Source organism: Benincasa hispida, chromosome 4, assembly GCF_027475165.1.
Source record: "Benincasa hispida cultivar pf3 chromosome 4, pf3_genome.v1.1, whole genome shotgun sequence".
In the NCBI taxonomy this organism is placed as follows: Eukaryota; Viridiplantae; Streptophyta; class Magnoliopsida; order Cucurbitales; family Cucurbitaceae; genus Benincasa; species Benincasa hispida.
In genome coordinates this window covers 7,160,932-7,171,898 of record NC_143481.1, presented here as the reverse complement: position 1 = coordinate 7,171,898, position 10,967 = coordinate 7,160,932, and positions in this window count along the sequence as shown.

Below are 10,967 nucleotides of genomic sequence, written 5' to 3'. Positions count from 1 at the left end.
CAGCACTTCTTCATTCATCATTTTGATAGGACATCATTTCTATAAACAAAGTTATCATAATTGGTGGCTATTGTCCAAGCATCAACGTGCGTAAGGCTTTTAGTATGCATTTCGATAAAGAATTTTATTGTCAAAGTGGTTGAAAAAGTAGCAAAAAGTTAGAATACGTATTACATTTATTTGAACAAAGAGAGAGGAAAGAATAAGAATAATAAAAATTGTACAACAAAATATAGATCTTGTATTATGTTAGTGAGTATATATTAGACTTCATATATCCTGTTTAGAAGCTTATTTTATCTAGATCAAATAATAAATATTGTTTATTTATTCTAATATATGAATTTTTAATTTATTTTGGAATGTCAACATTTTAGACTTCCAAGAGTTTTTGTGACAATCTCTACTTCTAATACTATAAAAAGCTCACCTCTCAATTGTTTTCTACAAAAAGAAAATATTTGTGCTTGTCAATATATTCTCTCATTTGTGCGATTTTCTCAAAATGTTACTAGATTTAGTGTGTAATACGTAACAAAAAAATAATCATAAAATGGAGATTTTTTCCCTAGAACATTTCATGGCAAGAAAAAGTGAAAAAGGGACGTTTGTTCTATGATGAACCTCCAAATTTGAAGGAATTGAAAGTGAAATTGTGTGAAGAAATGTGGTGACATTCCATTGGTTGCTAAGATGATGGGAGATTCAATTAAAAAAAATAATGATAGAGTAAAAATACAAAACAATAATAAGAAGAAGAAGAAAAAGAAGAATATGATGAAGAAATTCAAGAAGAAAAATTAGGAATCAAACGTTTTGATTCTCTTTGGTTTCTCATTTCATTTAACTATATTCTTGTAAGAAATATAGTAGGTTAATTGTTGTTCATTACCCAAAAAGAAATAAAGAAAAATTTTAAGGGAGCTTTTGAGGAAAGGACTATCATAAGACTATAATAACCACCTCTTGCTATAGTAAATATTATTTTATAGTTCTCAATTAGCTACAATTAACACTATTTAAAAACTCTCATTTGCTACAGTATTTATTATTTACTACAGTTTTTACTATTTTACATTCATTATTCTTTTATTCTTTGCTATAACGTAAACTATTTCCTTCTCAAACTAAAATAGTTTATATCTCAAACACATACTATTATAACTTAAACTAAAATAATCTACACCACCAACACAAACTATTGTAATCTAATTATAATAACCTAAAACTATAATAACCATTTTTTTTTACTCAAACACCTTTTAAATTTTTTATAAAAAATTGCAATCCATGTTTTATTTAACACAATTATGTGTAGAATCATTGAATAAAAAAGTTTCAAAACGAAAAAATAGCCACCGTAAAAGCACATTATTTAGAGTTAAAAAAACTACACCAGATAGCCAGACATGTGAACTCAACCCTATACCCCAAACACAGACATATGAACTTTACAGATATATGAACTTCACAGATATATGAGCTCCAGACATCATATCTTAACTTAGCATCCCAAACAACTCCTCCTTCGTTTAGTTAATTGGAGAGAGAAAATGCATTTAATGAAACTTTATTTTCTATTTACGTTGGTTTTGTAAACCCCTAAACCTATTTTACTAGTTTATTACATTTAAGTCATTCTAACTACATGTTAATTATCTTGATTATATGTTTAAATTTTTGTAAGCATGTGGTTATAATGTTTGTAGTATTGAAAATTATATGGAGGTTATAATGAGTATACGTGTGAGGTAGAGATGAGGAAAATTTTCTAAGTTTTGAAAAGGGGTGCTCTCGAGTAGCAAAGGGCAGCCAACACTTAGACAAAATTTGGGAAGGTTAAGGCAAATGAAGGTAGGAGTTGCACCAAGTTGCAAAGGGAGTAGGAATTGTCCTAAGTGCTAGAAGTTGTGCTCTAGCTGAGATAAGAGAGCCAACACTTAGAAGAAAATTAGAAACTTATAAGTGAGGAACGCATGACCATCTGTAGGCACAAGAATCCATGGGAGGAAATTATTGTTGGGATTGAGCCCTAAATCTCGTGGGTCCTATAGTTTGTAATTGTATTGTACAAATAGTTTATTTATTTAATAAACTCTGAGGTATTTTATTCAACATTTAATAGTATTAACCAACAAAACTTATAAACTAACATCCAAAATTATTTTTTGTAGCTTAAACATGTATGCAGAGACATACAAGTGGATCATGTTTAAGTGATAACCTAAATGGTCTATAGTAGATGGATAAGGTTGGGTACCTTATCTTGGTGACACTACAAATATGATGGAACAAACGCATGCGCAGCAGAAGAAAAACGAATCTAAAGTACTCTAATTAGGTTAATTACAAAGATAAGCATGCAAATGAAACAAGAAAAAGAGGAAAATGAATACAACCTTTGTAGACTTTAAATATTCTCCAAATTAGCTCCAATCTCCTCACAAATGGTTCTTAGACCACCATGAGAGTCTTCTCGACTATTCTCTGACCTTAAAACGGGATCATGGGATCCGGTGAGTGACTAATTTGGAGAGGAATAGGTTAAGGTTTGAGAGAGATTTAGGCTTAAGATTTTTCTTAAAAATCTCATAAATCTCCAATTTGCCAAGAAAAACCAAATATCATAGAACTATTCTACTTATAGATCATTTCATGAATGATATGCTGAAGGAAATCAGACATGAGGATTTCCATGAGTAGCAGAATGATCGTTCCAAATTCTATTCGAAATTGAACATACATAATTACAGTACACAAACTGAAACTAACTGGTCATGCAACAACTAGAAATAACAGCATGCTTACAAATGAGATCAAGGGATAAAGTATACATACCTTTGAAGACTCATTCTTCAAATTCCCTTGATCACGAATGCTCGTTTAGTCTCCAAGACAGCAATATACGAATGCTCGAACACAACGACCACAACACAACATAACACGATTAACAACAACCACCGCACGAACAACGCGAACACACAACAAACGACCTCCAAAACCTCAAACTCAGTCGAGTTGAGTGAGGACATCACCATAATGGTATCTTGGTATTCTTCGTATAAGAATCTAGAAGTATGGACTCTGTATGATCTTGGTTAGAGGAAGAGATTGGACGAACAATAATCGTGTAGACAATTGAACAAGTGGGAGATTAAAAGTGTCTATCGTATAGACGAATGCTCAATCGTGTGGAAGAAGGCAACCTATCGTATAGACAATACCCTACAATCATTTAGCTACGACCAGCTGAGTGAACTATCGTATAGTGACACTTTACAATCATTTAGCCTATCTATCAACAATCGTTTAGTGAAACAATTTCACTTGATAATTCCGTGAGTTTCTTTTTTAAAGTAGCAACTCTTCTAAATTTAGGAAAACATTTTTTCTTTTATCTCACGATTACTATAAATCCACCAATAACCTCACAGATCGCTCGTAAGTACAGCTAAGCCAATTTACCGTTATGCCCCTGTAGTTATATCTAACTTTTTAAGTACCACTGATCACTCTAATGAACATAAGTCATAGTCCTACTATGACTGAGTCCTCTCTTCCAAAGAGAAGTTGTGGCCACTATGTTAAAGATCTGGAATCAGCCCTTAAGGGAGCAATCTATCTACTTACCTCTGCTTCAAGGAAGAAGTGAATTCCATCTTGTAACTTAGTTCCTAGCTCCCAAATCAGACAAATCCCCAAAAAGGTAGGCATGTTGAGTTGGCAAACTGGCCACTCTCACCTATACTAATTAAAGGACCGCCCTCAAAGGCAAAAGTTTCCAAAACACTCAGGATTAAGTTCATGTCACCTATGGTCGTTTAGGTGAGATGTAAGTCTCAAGTATCAACAACATTATATGAAGAGACTAGTCATCTCATGGTCCGATCTTATCCTGAATATGCATCCATGAAACTCAGCATCTTATGGTCAGTTGTTGCATCAACTAACTAGTCGATCATAGGAAAAGGATAATTGTCCTTTGAACAAGCTTCATTAAATTAGTAAAGTCTATGCACATCCACCACTTTCCATTTGCCTTTTTACCTACACTACATTAAAGGAACTCTTATACAAGAGTACCTCTGAATGGAAGCAGATCTTTCCAAAGACATTGTGACAGAATTACCACATTTACATTTAAACAAACATATATGCATCAAACTACTAAATTACTGGCATGCTTAGATATAAACTACTAAGAGATCAAGAAAGCTTACCAGTTGAAGAACGTTTCTCCTCAGTAAATCTCATTCTCTCCACGAACGTAAGGCTATCGTTCAATAAAACACCGATCGTCTACCACGAACGGCCACCACACGAACAGACAAAAAATGGGGACGACTGTTGGATCGATATGGAAACCCTAGAGGGAGGGTGAATAGGGTTTAATTAATTTTTTTTCTAAATTAACCCAATTAAACTAATTAATAAACTTTTTATAAATAATAATAAAAATTCAAATTATGCAACAAATAAGATGACAAAAAATGTGACAATTTAATTCTATCAAATTTTAACAAATAAATAAGAACAAACTAAAACATACAATAAATTGCTTAAATTAATTGCAAAAGTATGAGTTAGAGAATAAGACACCGTAATTTTTATAGTGGTTCAGTCAAACTCGACCTACTGCACTCCCCAAGTGTCTCTTGGGAATTTGAATAAAATCTTTCTAACTCTTTCCACAGATTAGAGCCCAACCGTTACACCACCGCTCCTTTTACGGGTTCAAGAGAAAACCCGATCCTTTCCACGGTTTAGGATCAAACCGTTACAAATGTTGGAATTTTTGAAGAACACAATACAACTTTCACTAGAGTGGATTTACAAGTTTAAGCACTCAACAAGTTTATCCTCACAATACAATTACTCTCTAAAAAATAAGATGAAAATAAAAATTGGGAACTTAGAGAGAGCAACAATGGAACTTTTGAGTTTTGGAGGATTATGAAATGTAAAATTTGTTGGTTTAAAATTTGGAGAGGAAGATGGTTTATATAGAGATGGAAAATTTTTTAAAAACCACAATTAATTTGGACCATTGGAATTTGGAAAAGAAAAATCTGGTAGAGATTTTAAACTAAACTAGTCGTTAGATACAAACAAAATATAATATTAAATTCTTTTTCTTTTGAAATTCATTTTCTTTTTAAAATTAATCCAAAAAATTAAAAAAAAAACATATCATGTGCCAAAAACTAGCCATTAGACACAAATATAAACGAATATTAAATTCCTTTTCCTTTTAATTCATTTTCTTTTTAAATTTATTCTCTTTAAAATCAATCCAAAAATAAAAAAAAACATACCATGTGTAAAAAACTAGCCATTAGATACAAACATAAAATAATATTAAATTTATTTTTCTTTTAAATTTCTTTTAAATTTCAATTTTTTAAATTTTAAATCAATCCAAAAATCAAAAGTCCATCACATGTTAATTTCTTGATCCACCATTCAACCAATATGCTGCCAAATGTCTACATGCAGATGGTCTGGTCACCACGGTATTTTCTCTATAGACTTGTTTCGGTTATATCATCTTCGTTTTAGCTCCGATTTGAGTGATTCAAGAGGTGTTGGAATCGTTGTTCCGAGCTCTATGCTATAGAAATATTATAACACTAAGATTTTTAGTAATTAAAAATTGAGTTTGTTATCCATAGCGTTTTCTCCTCTACTAGATATAAATCATATTTAATCCAATTTCCTCCAATTAATGTATCTCATACATAAAACCAATTATATCATATATAATTAACTAGTTCAATCACATATATAATCGAATTTCCTCTTGTCAATTTGAACATTTCAAACTGACCCAAAAATTGATTCTGAACTTGAATTCATTGAGCTACCAAGGGGACCTTATGGACCTATGGCTCGAAGCTCCAACAATATGTGAATAGATGACTAAACTCTTTAGCCACAAGATCTACCATCCGTTAACTGCCAGACATTCCACTAAAGACCGACAGCTAAACTCTCCTTACCACAAATATATTTCTGTGTCCATCGGATATAACCAATCATCAGTACGATAACCCTTCATAGATGCTCGTAAGTACAACTAGGCCAATTTACCGTTTTGCCTCTGTAGTTACATTTAACTCTTTAAGTACCATTGATCCCCCTAATGAACAATACAACATAGTCCTACTATGTGTGGATACGTCTCAGGCCATGAGACAGTGTGTGGCACCATATCATTCAAGCCCCGGGATCAACCCTTAAGGGAGTAATCTATCTACTTACCCCTACTTCAGGGAATGAGTGAATTTCATCTTATGTAGCTGAGTTCTCAGCTCTTAAATCAGACGAATCCCCAAAGTGGTAGGTTTGGGTCGGCGACCTGGCTATTCCACCCATGCAAATCAAAGGACTTCCTTCAATGGCAAGAGTTCCCAACTCACTCTAGATTGAGGTCATGTTATCTATGGTCATCCTAGTGAAGTGAAGTATCTGTCATGAACAATGTTATATAACGAGACGTTAACAATTCGTGGTCAGGTATTATACAAACTCTTTGTATACGACGCCCCCGCTTGCATGTCCCCACACGAATGATCAGGATCAAACTATTCTTAGCAAGTCACATACTTATAACGATTTCACAAAGCGGGCCGCATCCGTAGCATTACCAGGATAAGGTTTCCCCTCTATATCAATATACTACAAACCATTTTGGTTATCACATAAGACATGAACCAGTTGTATGTCACCACATACATGTTTAAGTTACATAATGACAACCAAGGATTTTAGTTTATTAGTTTGTGGTAACACAAATAAAACATCCAATGTGTAAAGTCAAGTAGTGAAGAAAATATCCTATATTATACATCAAAAGCGTTCGTACAAAATGTGTTTACAAACTACAGGATACGAGACTTTGGGGCATCATCCCAACAACCTCCTACTTGTCCTAAAGCGAGTGAAGTGTACAAAAACTAGTACAAAACAATAAACTAGGGCACTAAGGCCCAGTACAATAAAATCTCCCACCGTCCCTAGTCCAGTCGCAGGCGGTCTCGTAGACCCATGCTCTGAAGGTAACCCTTAAATACTGTAGCCGTGAGAGCATTCGTAAACGGGTCAGCAACGTTGTGCTCCAAAGTGATCTTCGTGACGATCACATCCTCTCGATGCACTATCTCGCAGATCAGGTGATATTTCCACTCTATGTGTTTGTTAGCCTGTGACTTTTGGGTTCCTTGGAGTTCGCCACAGCACCACTATTGTCACAATAGAGGATGATGGGTCGAGACATATCTGGAACAACTTTCAGCTATGTTAGGAACTTTCTAAGCCAAACAGCCTCCTTAGCAACTTCGTAAATCGCTACGTACTCAGCTTTCGTCATGGAGTCAGCGATGCATCCCTGCTTTGTGCTTCACTAAACTATAGCTACTCCGTTAAGAGTAAAAACTGACCCTTAAGTGGACTTGCGAGAGTCGTTATCAGTCTAAAAGTCATAATCCTTGTATCCAGTAAGGATCAAATCCCTAGATCCATACACGAGCATATAGTCTCTCGTTCTCCAAAGATACTTGAGGATATTCTTAACTGCGGTCCAGTGACTCTGTCCTGGGTTAGACTAATACCTACTGACTATTCTCACAGCATAGCAGATGTCTGGCCTAGTACACAGCATCGCATACATCAAACTGCGAACGACAGATGCATATGGGACCTGCCTCATCTCCTCAACCTCTTAAGGCGTCTTAGGACACATGTCCTTACATAAAGTGACTCCATGCCTGAATGGCAGTAGGCCTCTTTTGGAGTCCTGCATCGAGTACTTGAGTAACATCTCGTCTATGTACGGTGCCTGAGATAATGCTAATACTTTGTTCTTACAATCCCGAAAGATCTGTATACCCAGAATAAACCGAGCCTCTCCCAAATCTTTCATTTGGAATTGGGTCGCTAGTCAGTTTTTAACTACAGACAGTAGACCAACATCATTCCTAATGAGTAGGATATCGTCTATATACAACACTAAGAAAACTACTGAATCGTTGACGATATTCTTGGAGACACAAGGTTCATCAACGTTTTGGTCAAAGCCATACGATTTGATCTTAGTATCATACCGAATGTTCCAAGGTTTAGACGCCTCTTTCAGCCCATAAATGGACCAATTCAGTTTGCAAAATTTTTGCTCTTGACCTTGGGTAATGAATCCCTCGGGTTGCACCATTTAAATGGTCTCCTCAAGATTCCCATTCAGAAAAGCCATCTTGATGTTCATTTGACAAATCTCATAATTATAATAAGCAGCAACGGATAGAAGGATGCAAATCGACTTTAACATGGCAATAGACGAGAAAGTCACCTCATAGTCGACTCCCTCCACCTGGGTATAACCCTTTGCCACAAGTCGAGCCTTGGAGGTTTGCACCTTCCTGTCGGCACCCCGTTTCCTCTTGTAGATCCATTTACAACCTATAAGTCTTACCCCATCAGGCTGATCTATAAGATCCCATACTGAGTTGAAGTACATTGAATCCATCTCGAGATCTATGGCTTTGACCCATTCATCCCGGTCTATATCCTCCATTTCTTTCTAATAAGACAACGAATCCTCAACGTCGCCATCGACTACCACAACCAGGATTTCTAGGAAACCTAGATAGCGAACGGGTGGGTTCGCAACCTTTCCACTTCGTCAAGATTCCCTTAACTCTTGAGGTGTAACCGACCTACTGAAGGATCTCTTACTGAAGAGTTCCATGAGTGCGTTCGGATCGCTTCAATTTCACAGTGACCGAAATACACAATATACATTCAAATGCACAGTTATGCAAACTAACAGTCAATTAAAGGCATGCTTTGAACAAAAATAAACGAGGGAGAGAGTTGCCATACCAGTTGAAGACGTTCTTCAAACTTCGGAACTCAATGTAGCAGAAACCTCTACTCGATCAACCAATGCCCAATAGAAGCTTCGACTACAGCAGCACAAACAACTGCACAAACACGAACGCTGTGGGGATGACACCATCAGAAAAGAGCCCCAAGTATTCTCAGAGTGAGAACCCAAAGCGTGGTCTTTGGGGAATTTGGTAGAGGAAAGAGGACTAACAGATCATGTAGGCGATAAGCAAGTGGGAGGGAAAAAGACGCTATCGTATAGCACGATGCTTATCGTTTAGGAGAAACTACACGATCCTGTTTACTGAACGATCGTTTAGAAAAAGGTATACGATCGTTTAGCTAACATGACACACTATACGATCGTTTAGGGAAGTTATCTGATCGTTTAGGCACTAGGTGGACGATTGTCTAGGCGCATAGCGACTATCGTATAGGCTCTCGATTTACTTAAGCGATCGTTTACATTCACCAGCGCGCTCCTCTATCTTTTTCAGACAGCTTCGAATGATTCAAAATGAAACCAATTTCATTTTAATTCATCGGTTACAATAACCGATGCATTTCGACTAACGCACGCTCGAACGTGATTTTTGGGTTAATTATCATATAATTAACTAATTAAAATACTATAAATATAATCATATTATATTTTTAACCTATAGTTTGATATCACATATCTACTATAGTAATTTCTCCTCCACTTGATATAATTCATATTAATATCTAATTTCCTCCAAAATAATGTATCTCATACATTTATTCAATTATATCATATATAATTAACTAGTCTAATTATATCATATATAATCGATCTTCCTCTTGTCAATTTGAACATTTCAAATTAACCCAAATACTGATTGTCGACTTTATCCAAGCTACTCAGGGGACCTAATGGACCTGTGGCTCGACGCTCCAACGGTCCGTGAATATCTGACTAAACTCTTTAGCCACGACATCCACCATCTGTTAATTGTCAGACATTCCACTAAAGACCAACAGTTGAATTCTTCTTATCACATATATATTTCTGTGTCCATTTGGATATAACTAATCATGAGTACGATGACCATTCACATATGCTCGTAAGTACACCTGGTCCAAATTATCATTTTGCCCTTGTAATTACATCTCACTCCTTAAGTACCATTGATTCCTTTAATGAACAATACAACATTGTCCAACTATGTGTGAACACTTTTCAGGCCAAGAGAAGGTGTGTGGCGCCACATCGTTCAAGCCTAGGAATCAGCTCTTAAGGGAGCTATCTATCTACTTACCCCTGCCTCAGTGAAGGAGTGAATTCCATATTGTGTAGCTGAGTTCCCATCTCCCAAATCAGACGAATCCCAAAATGGTAGGTTCGAATCGGCGACCTCACCACTCGCACCCATACAGATCAAAGGATCGCCCTCAATGGAAGGAGTTCCCAACACACTCAGGATTGAGGTCATGTTACCTATGGTCATCCTAGTGAAGTGAAGTCTCTGTCATGAACGATGTTATATAATGAGACGTTAACACTTCGTGGTCGGGTCTTATACAAACTCTTTGTATAGGACATCCCTACTCGCATGTCCCCAACATGAATGATTAGGATCAGACCATCTGTGACAAGTCACAACACTTATAATCTTTCCACAAAGCGAGCCGCATCCGTAGCGTTACCAGGATAAGGTTTCCCTCCTATATCCATATACTACAGACCATTTTGGTTATCACTCAAGACATGATCCACTTGTATGGCATTACATATATGCTTGAGTCATATACAGATAACCAGAGATTTTATGTTTATTGGTTTGTGGTAAAGCAAATAAAACAAGCAACTGAGTAAAATACAAGATGTGAAGTAAATATCCTATATTATACAACACAAGCGTTCGTACAAACTGTTTACAAACTACAAGATACGATACTTTAGGGCATCAACCCCAACAATCTCCCACTTGTCCTAAAGCGAAGTGGAATGTACAATAAACTAGGGCATAAAAGCCCAGAATAAGAAAATCACCCACTTGCCCTAGTCCAGCCGCGGCGATCCTATAGACCCATTCTCCGTAGGTGATCCTCAAAACTGTAGC